This window comes from Perca flavescens, chromosome 3, assembly GCF_004354835.1.
Source record: "Perca flavescens isolate YP-PL-M2 chromosome 3, PFLA_1.0, whole genome shotgun sequence".
Classification (NCBI taxonomy): Eukaryota; Metazoa; Chordata; class Actinopteri; order Perciformes; family Percidae; genus Perca; species Perca flavescens.
In genome coordinates, this window is record NC_041333.1 from 719,661 (window position 1) to 745,574 (window position 25,914).

Genomic DNA, 25,914 nt, shown 5'->3' on the forward strand with positions numbered 1-25,914 from the left:
AGACTTCCAACTTTCAGACACGTTGCTCACGTTGTCTCTGTCAGTTGGAGGCTGTGCAGTAAAGCTGGCCATCACCGGAAAAGTGCTTCTAATAGCCTTCACTGGTCTCCGTCCAGAGCAGCGGGGTCTATTGGTCCATTATATACTGTCTATGGTTCTGAAGCGAAGCTTACCCATAGACAGTATATAATGGACCAATAGACCCCGTTGCTCTGGACGGAGACCAGTGAAGGCTATTAGAAGCACTTTTCCGGTGATGGCCAGCTTTACTGCACAGCCTCCAACTGAGAGAATGTGACGTGAGCAACGTGTCTGAAAGTTGTAAGTCTTCTGGTAGCTGTGCCAAGAGAAATCTCAATCATTCCCAATCTTACAGATACGGAGACTGTAGGTGTATGTAAGGAGATAACATCTCTTTCAGAGGACTTTGTGCAATAAATCCATATTCTTAGATCTAATATTGATAGTCTTTTGTCCATATCTTATTAATTTTAGGTCCTTTTATTGTCGTTAGCTGTGATGCTAAAGCAGTTTTAGCTTTCCCATGATGCTTTTGAACAATCAGAGGAGTTGCTTTCAGAGCCCGTGAGATAAAGTCAGAAAAATATATATTTGACCGACCCACAATGCTGCAATATATAGTATTGATTTTTGCTTTTTGAATTGATAGACATTTTGAATTGAGACATTTGAATATAGTGCTTACCGCTCATATGCTACATGTATGTAGTTGGTAAGTTAGTAAATTACATTTGAGAAATCCCCTTGATTATGTCTGATATTTTTGGCAGGGGGAAAGCAAGTGTTGGTTTCTCTTTGCATAATGAAAATGCTGTGTTTTTTGTTAGTTTTTTTGGCTTGTCTGCTGGGCTGATGTACTGATGTGTATTGATTTTGACATTTTGAATTGGGTGCTGTGCTTTTTTAATTCAACATTTTGAATTGAGACATTTGAATATAGTGCTCACTGCTTATATGCCTACATGTATTTAGTTGGACAAGTTAGTAAATTACATTTGAGAAATCCCCTTGTTTATGTCTGATATTTTTGCCAGGAGGACAGCACGAGTAAAGGGGGTGGTGGACGGACGGACGGACGGACGGACGGGGGCTTTGAAGTATAGTGCCCAGGGGCACCACATTGTCTTAATACGGGCCTGATTCTAACAAAGATATTTTTGTCTTTTGCAAGGTTTTTCAGTAATGACTATATAGAGCAAAGGTGTTAGGGTGGTATAATGTGTTGGATAATGATGGCAGAGTCAAATAGTGTCTGTCTTCACCGGCAAAAGTGTCCACAATGTTGCTGGTGTGGATGCTTTGCCCTGAAGTCTCCTGGCAGAATGCCACTGTGTCTTATCTCCAGCAGCCAGCATGCTGATTACAGGAAGACTGTACAGGCATGCACATACATCCTGTTTTGTGTCAGAGACAGCATTCCTGTGCATCCACCTCCACAACACCACAGATATGCTCAAAGTCGTTATTATGCCACTCACTGTAATAGGATAGTGGACACTCTTGCTGCAGTATTGTTCAATACTGCTATCAGGGAACAGGTCAAATTAACTAAATTATATTTGTACTAAAGAGCTGATACCTACACTTTATTTTTTTTTCATAAAATCCAAAAGCCAAATAATTGTTGCTTTAGATCTTTATTGCAAAAAAAAAAAAAAAAAAAGTAACCAGATCTATTTCTAGAAGTCTCACACATCTGAGTGCATTTCAGCAGAAGTTTGGTATATGAAGGCATTGGGTCCAAAGTGTCAGTATGTCAGTGATTTTCACTTTGGCTTCAGTTGTGAATAGGTCTGCTATTTTTGAACCTCGGCATCTGTGGAAGGAAAGTGACAAGAAAGTAAGTCCATCTTTTGTGTCAACTATATCAGTTTCAGGGGAATGTGACACCAGAGGCAGAGTAAGTAAAAACCAGGTATGAATCTGACCTATGAACTGTCTGACAGATGGTAAAGAAGCAATGTCATGGAGGAGCACTGCTCAAAGAAGTTGAATAACTACATGGACAAAAACCTCGCACACACAGGTGTCTGCCTTTAGGCTTGAGAAAATGTCTTGATTATGCGGTATGTGTCTCTCTCTTCCAGACAGATTACCAGTGCAAAAGTAGAAATACATAAATACAATGAATGTCAAGGGATATAGAAATGTGTACAAATACAATGCATGCATTTAACATTAAACGGGATGAAAGCTCTGCTGTTATCATGAGCCTCCAGCCACCTCCAGGCTTTCTGTTTGTCTCATCAGCAGGTTTGGCTCAGTTGTTGATCCTCTGAAACCCTGTACGTTTATACCCTCACAGAAAAAAGACAGCATCAGCCTTCTATTCAGATTCCTGCTTTCTTTTCAGGCTTGCCGAAGGCAAATGTAATTGTATTCTGAATGAATCACAAGCAATCGACTGACATTGAGAGGAAGCTGTTTGGCACGGATTGAACCAGCACGTTTAACTTTAGTTTCATCCCAGATGATTACAGGTACTGGCTAGTTTAGTATTCTTTAAGTTTTCAAAGTTTAACTTTGTATTCAATACAACTGAGATATTGATTGACTCCTCTTACTGGCAAGTTCTTTAGTAACGGACTATAGTTTTTAAGTAATGTCATACAACAATAATAAAATAATAATTTGAGGACCACTGCAGCAGATACAACAGGATGAGAAAAATGTGGCAACACCTGTCTCTGCTGCAAAACGGGGGGTCACGACCCCAAGACCACCAAGAACTGTAAACACAAGTCCAGGAGTATTTCCTCCTCTTCTATCACTTCTTCATATCTTATTGTTAAAGAGCAATCTTATTGCTGCCATCTGAAAGAAGAGACGCCGAAGGCTGCGTAAGAGGAAACATAGCCGGAAGTTTAGCATTATTGTCTAATGTTACTCTGCCGTTAAAATCATGGATGTACAAGTTGAAAATACAGAATATACTAATACTTTGGAGAAAGAACAACAATGGCGAAAAGACCAGGGATTTATTTGCTTGGACCAACAATGAGGTGGAACTAGGGCTGCACTATTAATCGCAATTTAATGCAATATCCAGCAGACTAAATAAATAAATAATCCATGTTTGGTACAGATCCTCACAGAAATCACACTATGATCGACTTAATTTTAATATTTATCAATGAAAAATTATACAAAAATGATCATTCCCTCAAATATTGTGAATCATATTGCAATCGCAATATCAGTCAAAATAATAGTTTCTGCCCATCCAGACTACAAAGCAACCCCAGAGTTTTCAAACTTAAACGGGGTCAGCAGTATTTCCAAATGTCTCCGTTTTAAGGGCTTCGGAAACGCTGGAGTAGTGTGGATGTGAGGTGTCAACGTAGCGTTTTTAATCGTTTGCGTTTTTAATCAACGTATCGTATTAGTGTGGATGTAGCCTAATTCAAATTCATGTTTATGTATCTAGCTAGAGCCTTGAATCACAGTATGTCATCTCAAAGGGCTTTACAAAGAAAACAGGATGGTAATTCTCATAGAATTGCTGCTACAGCAGAGGTGTCAAAAGTATTCCCATTCATTACTCCAGTAGAAGTATAGATACTAGGCTTTGAAAAGACTTCTGTAGAAGTTGAAGTATCAACTCAAGCTTTTTACTCAAGTAAAAGTGTAAAAGTACTGGTTTCAAAACTACTTAAAGTATAAAAGTAAAAGTAATGTAAGGGGGAAAAAATGCCAAAAAGGACAAAAGCTTAGCCCGCCCCACAGGGGCCTAATAATGCACTACCCCACCTCCACAAAAAAATATAACATTATAGCCATAATGATTATAATGTTATATTAAAATCGTACCTGCAAACTCAGAAGGGCTGAAAAAGGTGACACATCTCTTCTGTGTTTTTTAGCCAACGACAGCTACATTCTTGTGTTAGAATCCTCTCCAGTGAAACACAGACACACTTTACACCGTTTAGCTGTCAGCATTTTAACCGTGTTAACTCCAGCTGCTAGCTAACGGTGCTGCCAACTGTAGTGTTAACTAGCGTCCCGTGCGGCGATGTTTCGGTTCCCTCTAACGTCGGTTTTTGGAGCATCAGAGAGCAGCGCAGTCATTTAAGTGGCACCTAAATAAGGCACCGAAATCCGTGTTGCTATTCGGTCCGGTAGATAACGGTCGTTAAGGCACCGGTGGCGTCTGTGCAGGTGCGATGGATCGCGTACAAACCAATAGGGTGTCGGAATGGTATATGTTTATACTTCTCATCCAACCACAATCAAATTCACCCTATCCAGATGGAGCGATTTATCTGGATAGGGGTTTTTGTCTGTGTGTGTGTGTTTTTGAACAATGACGAGCCGGAATGAAAAGAAGCCGAACTGAAATAGGAGTAAAGAGGCTATTTTTAAAATCTAAGGAGTAGAAAGTACAGATAATTGCGTGACAATGTAAGGAGTAGAGGTAAAAAGTCTGCTATAAAATAATTACTCCAGTAAAGTATATATACCCAAAATTTCTACTTAAGTAACAAAGTATTTGTACTTCGTTACTTGACACCTCTATGCTACAGTATATAACGGCACTGGGATGAAATGAATGACTTAGTGTTGACGAACTGACCGAAGAGCCGGTTAATTAACCCGACTCGTGTCACTGAGCCGGGAGAATCGAGTGCCATACGTCAATGAACCAACTCACTCCTGTTTTTTTCTTTTACTTCATTCGTGCCGTTGGCATTATATATATGTCAATGGTTGGCCGTTGTGTAGCTGGTATTCTTCTGCTACTGTGTGTGTAGTAATCTAGCTCATTAGCGCCTCCACTGGAGTGGTGGTGGTAGAATCAATCAGGAAATGAGCTACCTAGACCCAAGGGGGTAAGCTTCCCTTCAGAACGCGAACCTCCAATGGCGCCATTTTGTTGCTACAAAGCGATCACCTCTTGTTAGCATTACATTGACCGCCATTTTTTTTTACGTCACTTGACTGTGAATAACTTTACATCTGAAGCGTTTAAAGACTCTATTTGTCCGTTGTTTATTTCTAAAAAAACACGACAATGTATAAAAGGCTCCATTACCTTGTACCTCATGTTATGGCTCCGTAGCAGATGTTTTTGTAAAAATAGGCTAACGATTGTGTCATAACCAAGTGACTTACTGTCGCACAGTAGAGGAATTACCGTATAGTACAGGAGAAGCTCGCAGGCAGTTTTGACTTACATTAGCTGTTTAGGTTTAATTACTAATGTTAACTAGCATGTTAGTTAGCAATAATTAGCCTGTGCTTATGTTATCTCCTTACATATACCTACACTCTCCGTCTCTGTAAGATTGGGAATGATTGAGATTTCTCTTGGCACAGCTACCAGAAGACTTCACACTTTCAGACACGTTGCTCACGTCACATCTACGTTGTCTCTGTCAGTTGGAGGCTGCGTAGTAAAGCAAGAGATCACCGTCTATTAGAAGTGCTTCTAATAGCCTTCACTGGTCTCCATCCAGAGACACGGGGTCTATTGGTCCATTATATATATGTCAATGCCTAGACCCTATGCCGAACGAGACCGAATGTAACCGTGCGACCGGCCGGCCTGCTCGAGTCTAATGTAACCAAGCAGTGTCTTGGTTCTCGGCAAGTTTGAGTTATTAACCGAGCCTTGTTTCTGGTGCATCTTAGAGGATTGTGTTCACGGCAATTCACACATTATCAATGGGGAAGTACAGTACGTCACATACAAATACACGTCATGTTATCTTGGTAGTTATGTTAAGTTAAATGTTAGAGAAGTGAATGTTGCTACGTGGTAGCTAGGCTAGGCTGTCACAAGGAGACCGCGCACCAGGCTACTGAACGAGACCCTAAGGACCGTAACCGAGGGTAGGCTACTGCACGAGTCTATATTCAAACGGGTGTCTAGGTTCTCGGCAAGTTTGACTTATCAACCGATTCCAGAAGCCTTTATTTCTCGTGCATCTTAGATGATTGTGTACATACAAATTCATAGACTACATTACAGATGGATATCACATACAAATGCACGTCATGTTATCTTAGGAGTTATGTTAAGTTAAATGTTTGTTACGTGATAGGTAGGCTGTCACCAGGAGACCGTGCACCAGGCTACTGAAAGAGACCGTAACCGTGCCTAATGCATGAGTCATGTAATCAAACGGGTGTCTAGGTTCTCGGCAAGTTTGAGTTATCAACCGATAGCAGAAGCCTTTATGTCTCGTGCATTTAATAATTGTGTTCATGGAAATTCATATGCTACATTACCAAGGGGAAAGTATTAGGTCTATATCACATACAAATACACGTAATGTTATCTTGATAGTTATGTAAAGTTAAACGCGATCGCTCCGTTGCAGCCGAGGGCACGCAAACCGGTGACCGAATCTATTAACTCGGTAGGCCAAACAACGACCGTCCGGTTGAACCGACTCATGTAAAAGAGTCGGTTGTCCCATCACTAGAATGACTAGTACTCATACAGGTTACTATATGAAGCTAGTGCATATGCCCATGCTCGTATGATGGGAGGGGCTGGACAGAGAGGGGAGAGCTGCAGGAGGAGATCTCACTCTACCTCAAATTCCGGAATTTCTTTTTTGCTTGCTGCCTACTCCAGCTTTAAAGTGTAATAAGTTAAAAATGCTGCATGATATAACCCTGTCAACCCCTCAACCAACCACAGAAACTCCTTTTCCTGCATTGCAACAACTCAACAGCTTTCTAACAACTCAACCGCGTGCTAGAGCGATTGAGGAACAGTCGAGCATTTCCTTTCTCCAACTGCATCAAAACCTTAAATCCATCACTCACTTCCTGTTTGCACTCCAGCTCAGTATACCTGCTTCCTGTATAGGCCAAAGAACTTCCCTCACAACACTCTCAATGCACTAAATCTGTTAACGGTCTTCTTATCTGCTTGGCCCACAGTGACACAGATATGGGCTCAAGACTCGTTGGTGCATACAAACACAAACACACACATGCCAAAAATAAAGCTTCTTGTGAATCTTTAACAAAACAAAACAATAAATGAGCAAACTTAAAGTAAATATATTCACCAATACTGAACTAAAAAATGAGAAACATGTTTTTTGTTATATTCTTCACTGTTACTCTTCATGTTACTATATATTACAATGATAACCCAGACTACCACAGAATATTAATTTATTTGCACAACAGCATGTGTGGAAGCTAAAGTTACCCACAATCCATAAGGTGTATCACACTACGGATCCCACAGTAGCCCAAAATACACATTTTTGTCCCCCTTCCTTTTACAGATCCAGTTTGATTTATTCACTAAAATACCACAAAAGTGCATCCTGTGACTGTCCAACCACCAACTCCAGATGAGCGAAGATGTGAGATGATCAGAGTGCTCTATGCAACTTGTTGTGAGCACACACTAATCAGGACTAAAAAAAAAGGCCCCCCTGCTTTTATTTACAGATAATTCTTCTAAAGAGATGCTAGAACTGATCATCAATCAAAGATAATGCAGTAGTGCTCTTTGTAGTAAAGATGGAAATAAATCATTATTTATTGAGTTTAAAGGTTGATTGGGTTAGTGCATTATTTATGCAGCTTTTTTGGTGTCCTAAACATTTTAACGGAAAGCAATTACCAATGTATTATTCGCTAGATCCTTTGAATTTATATAAATGACAAAAATAAGATTGGACTTGTTGATGAGCAAACCTACGCCTTTGTGTACTATTTTCGGCTATACTGTATATTTCTTTTTTTATGCTTGTTGTTCTTCCCACCATCTAAGTGCCAGCTCCTGTATCTGGTGCCACTGACATATTACCACCGTGTTGACAGAGCTCTCACTCTGTTTGGGCTGCTGGGTCATCTCTTGTTTAATTCTCCTCTTTAGCCTCTCAGCGAACATGTGCGATCATTGGGACCCTGTGGTTTTGCATCATCAGGAAATGGTCCAGGACCACCAGCAGCACCACAGCAAATTCAGTCTGGCAAACTCAAACTGCAAGAACAAAGATAGAAAGAAAGTGTGCCAAAAGTAAGTGTGTGCTGTAAAAAGTTGCTGATAATGTGTGTTATTCAGGGGGAAGAAGTGCTGAGGCTGCTCATAAAGCCTAATGTTTCAAATCAGCCTTAGGATGCATTAAGGCAGGTTATAAATACTAAAGTGAGATGATGCAACTGCAAGTACTATGTGTAACTTTAAAGTTTTGAGAGTCTTGTACAGACAGACCCAGCTGGTCCTCTTCTGCTGCGGGTAGCAAGGTAACACTCCATCTGGGCTTTGATGTTTAATTCATGAAGAGGCCATGACTCCTGCTGATGCTTCAATGCTCAAGTTAAATGTATCAGAGAAGAAAAAGCAACTCCCCTACTACATGACTACATGTACAAAATGTGTCAATTATTTAACACAACATAAGTGCAGAGCAAAAACAAGGCAGCTGCCAAATATGAAGATAGTGGTGTTTTGTGTTAAAGCTTGTCTTTGATACTTGTCCTCACTTTCTGCTTTCGTCCATGACCGGTGATGTTATTCAGCGAGAGTCGCTGCCCTTTGCCTGAGTGCATGTGAAGTGGTGCTTCACACAGAGAGGTAATTGTGCAGCTTCAGGTCCTTATAAACCTCACAGAGAGATTACCAAAACACACATTCAGGTGGGGCCATGGTCAGTCCAGGAATCACTGGATTACTTATCAGTGAACTATCTTGACATTTGGGAAATTTAAATTCTGAAAGCGGCTATAATCCATTGTATCAAATGACGAATGCGAAAACAATGTGACAATGTAAAAGGGGTCGCTTATGAAGATGAACCTGCAGAGAATTATCACACAAATCTGCAGCTCCCCTCAGCTTTATTGACCATATGTGTTTCAACAACAAGGACGTTCTCCAACTCCGTTATTTTGTCTTTTAACTTCCGGTCTACACTGGAAGTGCTTGTGATCACTTTGTGCCCACATTTTAGCAAATATCTGACCAGTTTTATAATATAACGTACATCGTGAAGAACTGCCAGAGCAGGACAAAGCGCTATTTTATGTACATAGTGGCACTAATAAGATGAGTTCTCAACCCACACAGCACCAGGAACAACTGGTCGTATTACTGTTATGTGTTTATGACAAAATGATATACAAGAATAAGTAGTCTGATTGCAGGCGTTTAAAATGTGTGTTAATACAATATTTCTTGATCTAGTGAAGACTTATTTGGTTGGATACCATATTACACACAGTCCACTTTTAAATAACATGGGCGTATTGTTGTGTAACAAGCTAATTATTCCAAATTATATTGTCAATGAAATATACATTATGTTAGCATACATTGTTGAGAGACAAGTGTTTATGTTGATAAATCAGATTCCAGACCAACAAAGTAAAAAATCACCCGGTTTAGGGATAGTTTGTAAAGAATGTAAATAATGTTAATGACTTAATAACCTGCATCATTGTACTGATAATTTCAACATCAGAGCAGTTTCCCTAAATATTGAACTGCTGCTGCAACACACAGTAAGATAGTTGAGCAAGCTGCTAGTTGGTGGCAAAAGATGATCTTCTCTGTGCTGGATGTGGTGTTGTCAGGCTGATCAGGATTCTCTATCGGGAGAAATAGTGTTACACTGATTAAACATATAGCAGATCGCAATGTTTTGATGTGGTCACATAAACCTGCAGCTCTACATTTTAACAAGGATTATCCATTTTTTTTTTTGTTTTGTTTTTTAAATTGCAGGTGCGGATTATGGCATTATCTTCTCAATCCCAACTCTGTCGTTCAATATTTCACCCGCGGATTACAAGGACACGTGGCCCATGTGAGTCTTTCTCCATGTGAATGTATTTGTCAGCAGAGGTCAGCAGCCACTGGACTGCCCTTAAGTAAATCTTATTCACATTTGGCACATGATGTAAATCTCTTCAGAGAGAATCAATAATGTCCTGACGGAAGCAGATGAAGATGCAAGGTGTTCCCCTTTCTGGGCGGGGGTTTAGAAGACATATGGCTGTTTCCCTTGATGAAAGACTTTTTCCTTATGTTGTTAAAACAGCAGCACAGCAGCAGCAGGAAGAAAACAAGAATAAGCATCCAGCTGGGGTCAAAGGTCAGGTCCCTCCCAGCCGGTCAGAGGAGATGAGTGTTAACAGAGGACCGTGTCCATCTGCAAACTGAAATCAAACCTACAGCTTAGGTTACGACTCTTCATCCTCCATCACCAGTTTCTAATGTTTAAACATGGCTGATGGTTTGCAGTACGAATCCCTGTTTTTAAAATGTTTACTCTCTGTTTCTGATTGTTCCTTCTCTTCAGCTAAGATCATTTTGACCGCTAAGAGCTTTCCATACATCAACTCTGGTCTTCGCTGTCTGTTTTGATGACCGTGACAGGAGATGGATTGACTCACGGGCAGAGGAGTGAGTCACCTCTTCTACCTATCATCTATCTTTATCTAATCTGTCACAACAAAGCTCATAGAAACAGTTCATGACCTTCCAACCTCAACGCCTTCATCCTCAGCTGTCTCGATTTATACCCACTCAAGGCCATTACAATGTTGTCGCCCTAATTTCTCAGTGAGTTGCTGAGCGTGTCGAGTGTAACCCATCTTCCACCACAAATGAATTTAGAAAGACTTACAGTAGATTCCTTGTTGAGTTGAAGAGGGTGTCCTTTTTTCTTTGTGGCTTTAAGACATCATGTAATATATCTGCAAGAGGACGTCTTTCTCTTTCTGCCTCTTTCAGAGGACTGTGAATGCATCGGGAAACAGTTTGAATCTACGGGTGTCGGGAGAGGTTAAAACTCAAATGATATCTGTATGAAAGACGATAACAGTGGAACACTTTATGAAGATGATGAGTCTGAACTTTGGGGGATGTTTTGACTATTTTAAACACAAGTAAAAAAAAGAAATACAATATGCCATTTTTATGGCAGGAAAGAATAATGGCTCTGTTGAAATTAAAAATGTCTATCCGACGCAAACGAGTAAAGATTAGTCTTTATTTACCACTTCATTTCATTAATGGTTGTTTGTAGGGCCAATACAGTACACTAAGTGGCCACTTTATTTGGTACACATTACAGTACAGTACAACACAACGGAGTATTAAGAAGAAACACTGCAAAACTATAAGGTAAATATCAATACGTATAAGCTTAAAAATGTCATGGTTTCTGGCATTTTGGTTTTATCTGCTGAGGTTTTGAGGTATTACCCTCCTCCCAGTTTGTGGTGTTCATAGTACTGAAAAAATGCATTCAAAATAGTCACAGGCATCATCTCTTTTCTGTGGATTATCCAGAGTAATCAGGACAATGTTTCTGGAAGGACACGTTGCTGTTGAATTTTAATGTTAGAGGCCTATTTCAATGCTGCAAGCTTCACAAGTGAGAGTCAGGTCACTTCTATGGTTGAGGCAGAAATACCAGACAGAGCTCTCTGAATCTGTGCCGATGAATCCAAAACAATCTGTATGGGATACTGACCCTTCTTTAAAGCCTAATGCTACAAGAGTCACTGTTGCAGGACAAAGACTCTGAGATGTGAATGACCTCATCTTCATGTTAACTTTCCAGACTAAAGATAACCGTCCCTGAGTCACTCATAAGCATGTTTCAAAGCTCTTATGACACACAAGTATCAGCTGTGCCCTCCTTCACATATCCATCGTGTCAGTGTGTAAAGATGTATATGCTTTGATAAGACAGAGCTAATATTACCAGAGCTGAGCGAAGCTGCATCTAAAAGAGCATGATGGAAAAGTGACACATCCTCGCTGACGATTTCTTCAGAGGACAGGCAGCGTTACATACTGTACAGCTTCAGTGACTTAGATAACACATCATTATCTATTTTCAGTCAGCTTTACTGAGTCTACGCTGGAATTATATATGCAGTGTGGAGATGTAGGAGAGGGGATATAGACACAAAGGTGACAAAGACATATTTTTCATTCTTTGGGTGCTACAGAATGTAAAAAAAGAAAGATCCTCTTCAGTGTTGATCAACTCTCCATCTTTACTGCTAAATATTAAAAAGGTATAGATCCTAGATTGTAAGCCGGCTACTCTTTTGACACATTGGTTTTCCTGTTCTTTGTTTTGTCATGTGGATTCAGTCCTGCACTTTTCTCTTTACTGTAAATGAAATGAGCCCAGTTTTTATTGTGTATTTTATTAGATGGTTTAGACACTCTCTTATGAAGCCCTGCAGCTGAGATTTCATGAGTAGTGAAGGTGAGAAAACTAAATTAAGTATAATTTGATGGAGTTCAAATATATGTGTATTTGATTTCTCATTGATTGCTAGATGAAAAGATTGATACCACTCTCATGCCTGTACGGTAAATATTAAGTTACAGCAGCCGGTTAGCTTAGCAACAGTGCACAAAGACTGGACTCAGGGGGGAAACAGCTAGCCTGGCTCTGTCCAAAGGGTAAAAAAATATGCCTATCCCAGCACCTTTAAAGCTCAATAATTAACACATTATATATCTATTTTGTTGGGCGCAGTAAAGTCCACTCCCAGCCAAGAAATAATCCAGCACATAACATCCTGTAAAACCAAGTGTCATTTTTACACTTTGGTTATTGTACAGATTACAAAAAAATATTAATTAATAAGCTTTAGAGGTGTTAGTAGGCAGATTTTGTCATCATTGGAAGGAGCCAGGCTAGCTGTTTCCATCTGTTTCCAGTCTTTGAGCTAGACTAAGTTCACAGGTTGCTGGTTTCAGCTTTATATCTACCGTACAAACATGTGAGTGGTATCAATCTTCTTATCTTGCTCTCGGCAGAAAGTAAATAAGGGTATTTTCAACAATTTTGAGCTATTTCTTTCTACTTCTGAGATTTCTGACAACACCTCAATGCAATAAGCTATTTGCTTCCGCCTGCTCCTTCTCGAACTAATCCTTTTTTTTTTTGGGATTGTTGGTGTTTTATTTTGTGGTTTTTATTTTATTTTATCTTTTGCAACATTGTTGATTGTTCGAGATAAATAATGAAATTAAATGAAATGGAGGAAGAAAAGCTATCTGCATTGCTACAAGAGGTACATTTTAAATTACCTTTGTACACCAGCTGACTTTAAGCCAAGCACACAAGGAGTTCAGTGTGTTAAATGTTTTGAAATTGGGAGTTTTTAAGAAACCCTTTTTATAATCTAATTTGACTTCAAAAATTTGCACTCACGAGTGGGAGCGCACCTTACAGTTACAGCTCCATTGTGTCCAGGCTCTGGGACTGAAGCCAAGCATTCTTTGAAAAGGAGAAGTCCACTGATGTTGTGCTAATAAATGGCTCTAGTGGTTTATCACTGGTGGCTCATGATGCAGGCTGAAAGTCCCTTAGTTGTTCGACTGTTGAACATGGTTTAATGTTTTACTCTTCCCCTGGCTGTAAAAGACTGCGTCTATACAAGTGGAATGTATGAATCATGCTCAGCAGCTTTGACAATGACACAAAGGACGCTGGAGTCACTAAGATGTATTAAAAAAGCAGGAATGTTGAGTGCTGTCCAAACTGGAGGATGTGTGCAATGTACACGCAAGCTCAATAAAGTCTCACAGGATGGCTGAAGTGTCCTTGAGCAAAACACACACAGTCCTGGACCACTGCGCTCAAGCTGACCCTGCACTTTAATCCCTCTGATGTATTTCCCTTTGGAGAAACCAATTGTCACATACTGTATGTACTGTGCTTAGGATTTTTATTTTTTATTTTACTATTTGCCATTAAGCAAACTCAAGAAGATGACGCCAGGCTGATGGTTTTACAAAATGATCGAAATGCATAGGTAATATCAAGAAAACAATCAAAAAGGTAGCTTGAACACTGTTCTTTTCAATACTTCTATATTAACAATGGATAAAACATTTGTGTGTATCATGAAAGGGTTTGCTTATGGTGAACCCACAGAGAATTATCACCCAACTTTGCAGTTCCCCTCAGCACTGCGTAGTGTTTTAGAACTTTTCAGCTTTTGGTTTTACAGGCCCACAACTTTACTGTTTTGGTTCCAGCCACAATAGATAGTTGTTTTTAACAGAGAAAAGCTCTGGGCTACCTGCTCAGTCAGCACCAAACGACTTGCTGCTGAACATAGCGAAGAATTTAGCTGCCAGAGAGCAAGATATTTTCCTAAGGAGTTGATGGAGACCTGGTCTCGCTTTGCCAGACCATCCACACGCTGCGGAGTGGAAGAAGGTCTGGCTAGTCCACATAGCATTCCAGCATGGGAGAAAAATGTGCTCTGGTTTATTGGCATTTCTTTAAACCAATCACAATCGCCATGGGCGGCACTAAGTTCTGCACGGAGCCGCTGTAAAATAATCGTGCAACAGAAAACTCAGATTGGACAGATAGTCTAGCTAGCTGTCTGGATTTACCCTGCAGAGATCTGAGGAGCAGTTAACCATAGTCCTCACAAATCCACCGGAGTTTAAAATTACAACCCAAAGAAAGAGGAAGGAAACAGACATTGGCGAAAAGACATGCATCCGGCGGAATTTCCTGCTGCACCGGAGCAATCCTGGAAGTGGAACATCAAGGATATAGACTTTTGGAGACCTAAACAAAGCTAAAAGGAGAAGAAATCTCAGACTCACATTCGTTTGTTGGTCAGAAGCACGACTCCAAATGTATGCAAAAGTTGCTACATGATTGCTGGATGAGTAAATAGGCAACTGCTTGCTTACTCATTTGCCATATTAGTGATAGAAGGTGATCATCTTGCATCCCTCTATTAGCAGTGTGCATTGATTAGCTGTATCAAAAAGAAAACTAAACTACATTACTGAAGTAAAATCTCAACATATAAGCCATGGTTTACTCCTAATTGAATTACTCTTCTCCTCTACAATAGGTGCCAAATTCCAGCAACATTCCTCAGACTGCTTTACAACAGTGACCTCGGCTGCTGTAAATGGACACCATCCTGTAACAACAAGTCTTAAATGTACATTGTGTTTATAGAGAAAACAAAGCAGGACCTCCTAACAAAGCAGCCACCGCTTAGTCAGGCTGTGGTGGACGTGGCCCTGGTGAAGTGCCACATATAGTTAATCTGCTCCATGTGCTTGAAACCCGACACACTGACCGAGAGCGGAGGCACAACAGGACGGACAGCCTTGTCAGTGATGGAGGGCTCCCTGGTGACCCATCAATTTAAAACAGCCCTGCCTAATCATGATCATATTCATCACCTTCCATCAGCCCAAGACCTGCAGCCTGGTCTGCTCCAGCATCCAGAATACAGTCAGGGGCCATAAAGCAAGAGACCACAGGGGCCACAGTCTAGGCATCGATAGATTCCTAAAAAACTATTTTCTCAACCAGTTTCTTAACATGTGTGATTGGATTCTTAACAAACAAATATTTGCTGCCAATGTGAGAACAGTTATTTCACATAAGAGATTTCTGAGAGATTTAGAGTTTTGAACATTTAAATTGAGTTACCTCAAACAAACCACATTAAAGATTTATGATTTTCCCCCTAACTTCAGCTTGATTAATGAGCAACTAACTCTTGCTCGTTTAACCATGAATATTTAATGTTAAAGAGACCAAGTTTTCGGGGACTTAGTTAAAAAGAATGGTTTGGACTGTGTTGCAATTAGATTATAAGATTATTAAATTAGATGATAAATCAGTTAAATTAATTTCATTTTCATGTTTTAGGTGACAAATGTGTGACAATAATCTCAACTCAGAGGTTGACTTACTAGCTTTTTCTGAGCTTTCAACTGCATCTTAACTTTTGCCTGAATTTAGGCCTATATGTTATGATAAAAATATATGAAATAAAAATCAATAGCAAATTGAAGCATATTAGTAGTTGGTTTTACAGTAATTATGCTTTAGGGTACCTTATGGCAACCGAAGGCAAGCATGAGTTAATTTATCTACTAATATTATTACTAATCTGCCTTCACACTTTTTATTTTTATTCTCACACAGTGACACACATTCAAACATCGTCCCAACATGGATTCCCATGAAAGTACAAGATTATAGTTTTAAGGTTTTAGAGTGGTGTAGGATCAAAATATTCTCTGAAAAAAGGAGTGATCAACCAATCCTGATCTGCACTCTGTTGCCCACCTTCTCCACATATGTAATTACCCAGCTTTATTTGGCATGTATTATTTTCATTCAGCTGGGAAAATTAGCAATAATCACAATTCTGAGCATGACAGCGAAGTTTCAGCCAGCCAATCAAGACAATAGTTTTGAATCCCACAAATTCCCAAAAAATGTACCACAGATCCCGCTCTCAGCATCTCTCATCCCACGTGGTTGATTCTTAATCAGAAACAGGCAGACTGGATCAGGTCCCACATGTGGAAGACTGGATTATAAAAGCTGTTAACAATTAACATGCATGAGGGTCTGCCCTTCCTCAATAAGAAACAAACGGTACTTCTTATGTTAATTTCTCAGGACTAATTTAAGGAGCTTTTAAGGGCACTTCAGTGGGAGGGATTTTTAAAGTAGAGTGACTCTTTTTCCTGCTTTGTCGAGCCACGTGAAAACCTTCCATTACTGAAACAACTGTACATCCATTACTTCAAAACTTCTGTATGCAATAGTGTGAGCAGTGAACTCTCCACCACACAATGACATTTTGGGACAAACAGGGATGAGTGTGTGTTCCTGTGGTGTTGGCTCAGCGCTGGGCTGGCCCCATGTTTGTGCCCATGGCTGCAGCTCCAGATGTGAAGGACTGCACTGCTCAACACCCCAAAGAAGAGGAGGATGAGGAAGAGTCCACAGCAGCATTGAGAGGAAGGAGGGACTGTGGCAGGGGAATTGAAATGTGACTCTGTCATCCTTAAAGCTGCAGACACACTGACCAGACGACTGATCAGTCTCCCCAAGTTGGCAAAAAAGTGCCTTGGAACACACCAAAGTGACGAGACGTAATACGTCTCCATAACAGCAGGCGGCACTAATCTGTATTGTCTCCCAAAAATGAACACCGCCAGCTGATTGGACGAACAATCCGGAAATTCAAAGACAGACTGTTATGGCGGCTTGTTCAGAATACGATCTCATATTGTACAAAAATAGTTCACCGAAACGTGTTTCTGAAAACATTTTAAGCGAGAAACAGGCCGTGCAGTTGCTGAATCTGTCTTCATTTCAGATCAACAAAGGTCAGTTTAAAAGATTTTTGTCCGTGTTAGCACCCTACCAATCAGATGGGTCATGATGGGTAGTGCCAGCCCAGCCGATTATACATGACAAATCGGCCAAAATGAAGGCCGACGGCCCCTCGACGGCACGGGACGCACCGAACAGACTCGAGTTAGCGCCTTAACTCGCATTTTCCACCGGCTGCGGAACGGCTCCGAACAGTGGCGGAGTCATCAGGTTTCCATTAAAGTCAGTGGGTGTGTTTCCACTGACTGCAGAACGGCTGCGTTCTGACCGCGTCCCAGCTCCGGCGATCCCCAGCTCTCCAGAGCTTCTATTTTTGCTTCTATTTTTTGTTGAAAACAGCACAGAGCGGTTTCCCCTCTACTCCTCTGGATGGAAACTAACTGTTTTGTTTTTCTGTTTTGTGGTTCTATTCTACGTGAATTCGCCAGATCTCGTGGGTCCTCGTGACTACAGCTGTCTGTCATGGCCGCAGCCGTTCCGCAACAAATCGGGACCTGGTGGGTACTGACGGCCGGCGGAGCACAGAGCCGTTCAGCAGCGGAGCCGTTCTGCAACCGGTGGAAATTAGGAGTAAGGCTCCCTGCACCGCCCGGTGTGACACATAACTCACTCTGAGGAGTCTGAGCTATCAAGGGACTGTATGAAAATTATTTTGGTAGGGAGGGAGGCTGGCTGAAATTTAGGTTTCCCTTAAAAAAACTAAACAAGGCCCTGCCGAGTGTTATTACAATATTTTCTTTGGACTTTACTCTTGACTGAAACAATCAGCTGACTGAGGGCGTTTCAACCAGTTCAACCAGTTAGATGTGGAAGCGAGGCTCCGCACCAGGAAAAATCAATCGTACATTAGCTGCTGTAACTTAGCCCCCAGTAGTCGATGCAGGCCAACCTAATGTAGTTTGTTAGCCGTCCGAGTCTATATACACGCAGTCCACTTCCGGGATTGCTCAGGTGCCGCCGGAAATTCTGCCGAATGTCCCTCATTTAGGCCGGATGTCCGTTACCTTGGGCTTTCTGTGTGTTGGCATTTTAAACCCAAGTCGATTTATGAGGACTATGGTTAACTGCTCCTCAGATCTTTCATCTGTCCAATGAGTTGTGATGTTACCCATGAACCCTCTGCTTCGAGGCATGTATCAAAAACATGAACCAATTTGGAATGAAGCTTTGTATCGGAGCTTGATTCGTTTGGAGATAATCACGTGACCAGTGACGTCCGAAGCTTCGTTTCACACACACCCACGTCACTGCTTCAAAGCAGCGCGACACGGGGCTGGTGTTGTTGCAGTAGGAGAGTCAACAGAGTCAGGAGACTTAGTGAATAGAGAGATTATTATAGCCAGTAAGAAAGTGTATAGCCAGTAGAAAGTTTATAGTGAGTAGAGAGTTTATAAAAGAGAGTTTAGAGCGCCTTCTGCACTGCTTATTTCACCTATTTGGCAGAGGAGACAATGTTGCTCTAGGCTACGTAGGCCTAATCACAGAAATGAGTGTGCAATGTGAAAAATCGGAGGTATGGAACCATTTTAAACAAGTCGTGGGCAGTGACATATGTGTCGGCTTTGTTGAGGGCATTAAGTGCGGTACGCTGTCGCCTATAACAGCAAATAAAACGGGGACTTGGATGATGAACATCGTGAAGCAGGCTCGCCGTGGCAGAAAAGATGATAGTCAGCCTTCAACGTCCTCTTTTGTTACTTCTCGTATTTCTCTGTGAGGGCGAGGCAAGCCCTCACAGAGAAATACGTTGAGTTTTTTTTTTTACGTTTCTTCATTCAGATCCATTTGCGATCCGTTCCATTCTGAATAAACAAACAGAGCAGTTTACATGCTTCGTCCTTGTTGCATTATTCATTAAGATCATTTTAAACAGATTTCTGCAGTTCAAACAACTCTGAATTGTATGAGAACGTCAGTTATAACGGCCCACGTATTAAAAAGGCTCATAATTCCAGTTAATGTGTCGGGCCGGGCTTGGACACAACGCGCACGGGCTCGGGTTGGGTCGGGCTTACTCTAAAGACATTCATGGCTAATAACTGTGAAACGGTTTGTGACACAATGCTATCCCTAACTTCACCACCAGATGTCCTCATAGAGTTCTGAAGCTTCGAGTAGTGAACCTTTTCTCAATACAATTGGCTTGAAAGCTTCACTGCTTCAGAAAGCTTCAGTTCGCCATCACTACCTATGAGTTTTCTGTTGCACTAAAACATGTTCCACCAAAACTTCCCGAGGCTATTTTGCAGAGGCGCCATTGCTCCGTACGACGCTTAGCACCACCCAAGACTGTCATGGGTACAATGTCGGACTCAAATGCTCAACTCAACACAGAGTAAAAGGTGAGTATGTTTGTTAAAGAATAAAAAGTCCAGGCAATGGTACAAATCCAATAAGCAGAAGACGGGGTCAAAAATACAGGCAATGAATCAGGAAACACTGGAAACAAACACTAGGAACCGCTGGAGAGTGAGACACACGAGGAGCAACAACAATCTGGCAGGGAACAAGTGAAACAAGGGGGTTATATATACACGGGGGAATGGGAAGACAACTACACACAGGTGAATCACATTAGGGCGGAGACAGGTAATCACAAATGGCGGGAAACAAACAAAGGCAGGAAGACAAGTGAAGTGAATGAAGACAAAACAGTAAATGTCAAAATATAACAGGAAGTCCAAGAAACAAACAAACACAATAAGAGCGGAACTGGACGTGACAAAGACGATTGTGATTGGTTTAAAGTAGGGCTGTCAAACGATACATTTTTTTCTTAATCGCTGAATTTCAATAGTTAATCGCGATAAATCGCACGTTTTATCACATGATTAAAATTCAATCATGTTACATACATAACTGTTTTTAAGTCTGTATTAACAATGTAAACCAATTCTTACCAGTGTATCTTGATTGGGAATCAAATGAATGCACAGATAGTTACTTTATGAACTTGACTTTTAGATTTATTTCATTATTTCAAATCAAAAGATGTGCGAGACTGAGGTAACACAATCAGTGTCTTCAGAAATATAGCTTGCCTTAAGCTTGCTTTTTAAAAATGTAAAAATAAATTATACAGCAAAAGTGCATGGACAAGATGTCAAGATGGTCTGCAGTTAGTTACCACCCATTTCGCAAGCGCTTCAGTTAATTCTTTCGATTTGGTTTCCTCCACAGGTCTGTGGCGACTTACGGTGCGTTCTTTTTGTCCACCGAAGTCGATTTACGAGTCGTTTTCCGGAGTTACGAACCCGAAGTTGCAAAAAGAACGCCACCGAGGTCGTATATACAACTCGTCAAGTCGTCTGAACTCAGAGGACCCCCGAGTTCACATTCAAAGATGGCTACGTCGTGCATCACACGTAGTAAACATTGTGGTTTTATACAATTTTAAGCACTGTTGTCTTTGTTGTAACCAAATGAAGAAGTTGTACACATAGTGCTGTATACTGCTACCTATAGGCATGTTGCTACAGTCTTATTAGGAGTTAAATACCGCCTGATCAGTTATTTTGTAGCTTGTGCAGCTGAAATTGGCTAGAGACGCTCGGTTGCTATGACAACAATGTCTTTAAGCCGAGGCTTGAGCAGAAGCAGAGCAGTAGTCTAACGCTAACGTTAATCAAAATGTAATTTTCATGTATCAAACTGTGAAATATATTTGTGTAATATGTCAATAACTGGGTGAATAAAATCCTAAATGTTACTAAAAATGTTCCAAAAATCAATCTTTTCTCCGACTCGTAGTATTGTGTGACAAAAAGAACGCAACAACCCGCGGCGCGAGCTACTAATCGCGATTATAAGACAAAAAGAATGCACCATTACACTCTCCAACATAGTTCTTTGCCTGAGTCTGCTAGCATCAACCTGATTAGCTGAATTAGCTGCATGCTTAGCTAGTAGATGGTAGCTTAAACTTGAAGTGCTTCGGTGATATTTTAGTTCCATTTCACACAAGGTCCATATTGCTTTTGACTTGTCGACGAAGCCGTCTGGGAGTTTTTTAAAGTAAAACGTGGCATTCAGAACTGTGTTGTTCCTCTCCATGGCTGCAGCAGGAGGTATGAAGTAAAGGTGCCTCAAAGGGTCAAAATAGTAGCAGCCAAAGATTCTAGAGCATAGCGATTCTTCATAGCAAAGATTATTTGGTAACAGCACCAGTGGCGGTGTAAAATAAAGAATCTTTGGTGCACGCTATTATTGTGATGAACACAATCATAACGCGTTATGCTCTGTCTTTAATCTCATCGTGATTAACATGTTAATGCTGACAGCCCTAGTTTAAAGAAATGCCAATATACCAGAGCACGTTTTTCTCCAATCCCAGAATTCTGTGTAGACTCAACCTCCGCAGCGCGGTGGAGGAAGGTCTGGCAAAGCAAGACTAGCCGTCCCCTGGCAACAGCCTAGAAGCCAGGGAGGCTGGGTGAAAGAAGCATTGCCCATCAGGTGTCAGATCCTTGGAAAAGAGACAGCACAGCATTAAAAATTCCCTTGTGCTAATTAATGGAACTCAGCAGGTGGACTTGCCGCCCCACCAGAAACATCTCTGAATGAACAGTAGGGCACAGAGAGATTATTTCTTAGTTCTGATAGTAAGTAAGTAAAAAAACAGCCTAATATCGGTGTAGGGAAAACCAATCAGCAATCATGCCTTCAATTGTTGATATACAATCCGATCGCCAATCGGCACAAGCCTACTCCGCCCATTCACTCTGTCACCACCACCAGTATCTAGACTCAATGAAGGGGATATTCCTGTATGGCTTATTTAGTAACTACCCCCGTAAAAATAATCATAAATCATGATGGGGTCAAATTGCCTCGCATATTACTGACACTATGTCAAATAGATTACTTAGTCACTCAACTGCATTCTCATGAGTTTTGTATATTATCCTACAAAATAGGTGACCACCGGCTGCTTGTCACGTGACGACCGGTCACATGACATTAAAGTTTAACAGGCTACCGGTCACTGTGAGGTGGCAGTCGTTTCAGAGCCCGATGAAGTTGAGTTTAGCCAAAAAAAAGTGGCTGGTAGTCGGGCACAGTGCACTGCGAGGTGATGCTCCTTCCAGCGGCCGATGCAGTTGAGTTTAGCCAACAAAAGGTTGCTGTGAGCCGGGTACAGTGCATCGCGAGGTGATGGTCAATGCTTTCAGCATTCGATGCAGTTGAGTATAGCTGAAAGAAAGTTACCATCATGCGGTGACGACAGTTAAGTTTAGGCACTAAGTTTAGGTTTCCTGGGTGAAAGTCTTGTGTTTTCAATGGGACACAAACTCCGCTCCCCCGCTTGTGTGTGCGTGTGTGTTTTATGAGCCAGCCTGGATAACACATTGCCCCTGATTAGAAAAACAATTTCAATCAGACTTTAACCCCCCCAAAAAATTTAAATACCCTCCCTCTTCTGAACCCTTTCCCCACCCTTCTAATTTCCATACCAAAACAAAGCCAATGAAATAATCTCTTCTAATAGATACAGTGATGTGTACAGTGAACAAAGTTGAACAGATCCCTGTTGTCTGCTTCAACCTCCAGTCCTGTTGTAAATCAACCGCAGTGGACAAATTCCTTTTATCGCATTTACTCTTGCCTCTTGTTAGGGGCCAAATATTGCTGATTTACATATGTAATTAGCAGTGCTGAAGGGGCAAATTTCAGCCTACAATAGTTGTCATGGTCCAAAAGAGTAATGCAATTAGAGCCAATTGTTTAAGCATGCCAGCCTGAATCAATTACTCACGTGCAGCTGACAATCAGTGTCTGGCTGTTTGAGATGCACGACTAATGAACAACATTAGGACAAGCTGCCGCCTTGCATTGCCTCATGCCTGATTTTCCACAGACATAGTCATCCAAATAACACAAGATTCCTTTTAAGTAACACATGAAGAAATATTTTTATGTCAGCAAAAATATTCCAGTGATAAATGATGAGTTAAACAAGAAGATTGACATATTATTTGATGTTTTTGAGGTGACTGTAATTTTCCTTCTTGAATGTGTAACATGATGTAGGAAATGAGAACAGTGAAAGTGTAATTTAATTTAACATCCATATCAACTTTTTTACACGTTTGCAAAACGGAAATAAAAGTCTTTGCTAAATAAGTTTTCTTGCTCACGCCCAAGTTATAAAGGGGGTAATAAAAAGGAAGAATACTTTGAAGAGACAGAAACCTCCATGGAGCACGCTGAGCTCATTGTTTTTCATCTTTTTGCACTAAATTCACAAAGTTCATGTCCCAGAGCTTCAAACTGCCTGAAATCATAGAGGGATGAGATTTTATTAAAAGCAGGGAGGATCTGTTTGCATTAACTGCTCAGATTTAATAAAGTATGTAAATAATTCCCAAATCTTACATACTGCAAGCCTGAAATGTAATAGTATGTAGTTTTGTTTGACATATGCAGCTGAATTTGAAGGTAATCTGTCATTTTTTTTAAAGAATAGATGAGATCAGCATCTTACTAAACCAGCAACAGTGTACATTTTATAATACTATTCATACTTCATATAAGCATTAAATGCTCATCTCAAGGGTTTTGATGCTACAAACTGTATGCCATAAAGAAACCTATTTCACCAACAGTTTCTTTCACTTCCTTCCTGCCTTTGACACAGTCTAACACACTAGTGTAAGAATATTGATACAGAACATTAGGCCTTACCTCTGGTACAGAGTCCGTTTGCCAGAGATGTAAATACAGTGTGTATGGGTGGAAAGAGAAAATGTAGTCATGTATACTGTGCTTAAAGGGATATTTCACCATTGGAAAGATGAATATATCTTTAAATTGGAACTCGAAGCTGGGAATGAGCTATTGTTCTATTTAAAAGCAATTGTTTTCATTAGCAGTTGATTGACCAACGCATTGTACGCTGTTGTATGCATGCAAACAGCGTAACAACATGTCCACAGATAGAAGTTGGACATGCCTTTGTGAACGACTGATTTAGTGACACAAATGAGACAGAAGTGCTTATAACTTTACGTTACTGGAGCTTTCACAACTGTTGATACAGGGGGCAGCCATGTTGGATTTTGAACTCAGAGTACTGCAAGGTTGTACAAGTTCCGGAGAATACCATATTTGGAAGAAAAGCTCTTGTTCCAAATAGAGCCATATTCACAGGGTAGTTAAGGGCCTAATAAAATAGCATTCAGGCAATTTTCAGCGCAACCAATGTTACATACCCTATTAGGAGACCTTAAGGAACAGTGTAAAATACCCTATATAATCATTCTAACACCCCTTTAATGCTAAATCGGTGAAGTATCCCTTTAAGATAAACTGTGAGGCACTTGTGCTTTATTTATGTATTTATGTATTTCTATCTACTTTGCACTACTGAACATCTAAACGAAATATATTTATATCATAAAAAGTAATGAAGTGGAAGTAATACCACAATGTACAAACAAAACGTGCAGTCAAATCCTTACTTGAGCTTGTAAAATATACTTTAAGTATCAAAAGTAGTGCTGTCAGTTAAGCATTATTAACGCAAACCCATTTTAACGGCGTACATTTTTTTATCGCGAGATTAGCGTTCTTTTTGGCCTAGCAAACTTTGTAGTTTTTTTCACATGCTGTCGGTACACGATCCGTTCTGCCTGCACGATCCGTTCTGCACATGCAAAAAATGTTCACGCATGCGCTGTTGTACGAGGATTTACAACACTGCACGATCTGTTCCATGCTTCCGGTCGACAGCCAAGCTAACGTTAGTTTAGCTAACAGCTAATTCGGCTAACCCCTAGCTGAAACAGCATGTAATAACTTTAAAAGACCCTCAAAATAAAACGTAAAAATAAACGTTAACATATATAACAGCTGATACGTTAGTTCTACTTTACTTGTGCTCATTTAAAATACAATCACTCAATACTTGTCTTTATTGTTATTACTGTAAAGTCTTAATTTAGCTGTAGTCTGCTTTTCACATTAAGTTTGACTTAACGTCATTTTAGACTGAATCTAGCTGTCAGCTAGCGGTTAGCCAAATTAGCTGTTAGCTAAACTAACGTTAGCTTCCCGGTGGAGGCTAGCCATAGGCTAGCGTGGAACAGATCGTGCAGGTCGTAAACAGTAATATCTTGCGCATGTGCGGAACGGATCGTGCAGGCAGAACGGATCGTGTACCGACACATGCTGTTGCAACAACTAGTAACGTTAGAAAAACTACAACACCACACCGAATCTAGCTAGACCGGAAACAAAACAACATGCACGCCACACACACTGGTTTGGGCTTGCGAGCCGGCCAAAGAGTAGTACATACCTGCAAACTAGTCGCAGGTATGCAACGTGGATTTAGGTGTCACCTAAATGCCTGCGCTTCTCTCTGATGCTCCGAAAACGGACATTACCGGCAATTTCCACTGGATGCGGAACGTCTCCTGAACGTCCACGGAGTCATTAGGTTTCCATTAAAGTCAGTGTGTGTATTTCCACTGACGGCAGAACGTCTGCGTCCAGACTCCGTCCCAGTTCCGTCAGTCCGCAGCCCTCCGCCGCAGATACGCAGAGCTTCTATTTTTGATGGACGACGGAGAGCTCCGCAGCAATTCAGCACATGGCAGATAGTGCGGGACAGGAAGTCGAGCACAGAAACAAAATAAATATCCGGTTAATTTTCAAAATAAAATACACTGTGCTCACGACAGATCATATTTCCCTGCACTACACCTTGAAAACACAGCACAGAGCTGTTTCCCCTCTACTCCTCTGGATGGAA

The 25,914-nt window shown here is 40.8% G+C and overlaps 1 long non-coding RNA gene across 2 annotated transcripts; it reads right to left on the reverse strand.

Moving 5' to 3' along the window:
• Positions 1-1,695: 1,695 nt before the first annotated feature.
• Positions 1,696-25,712, reverse strand: LOC114552821 (uncharacterized). 2 transcript variants are annotated; one of them, XR_003692231.1, is made up of 3 exons: positions 25,459-25,712; positions 7,828-7,981; positions 1,696-1,837 (listed from the first exon to the last, which is right to left on the reverse strand). It is a non-coding gene; the product is annotated as an uncharacterized LOC114552821 (long non-coding RNA). The 2 variants fall into 2 exon arrangements; XR_003692230.1 differs by having other exon boundaries at positions 7,761-7,981.
• Positions 25,713-25,914: the final 202 nt, after the last annotated feature.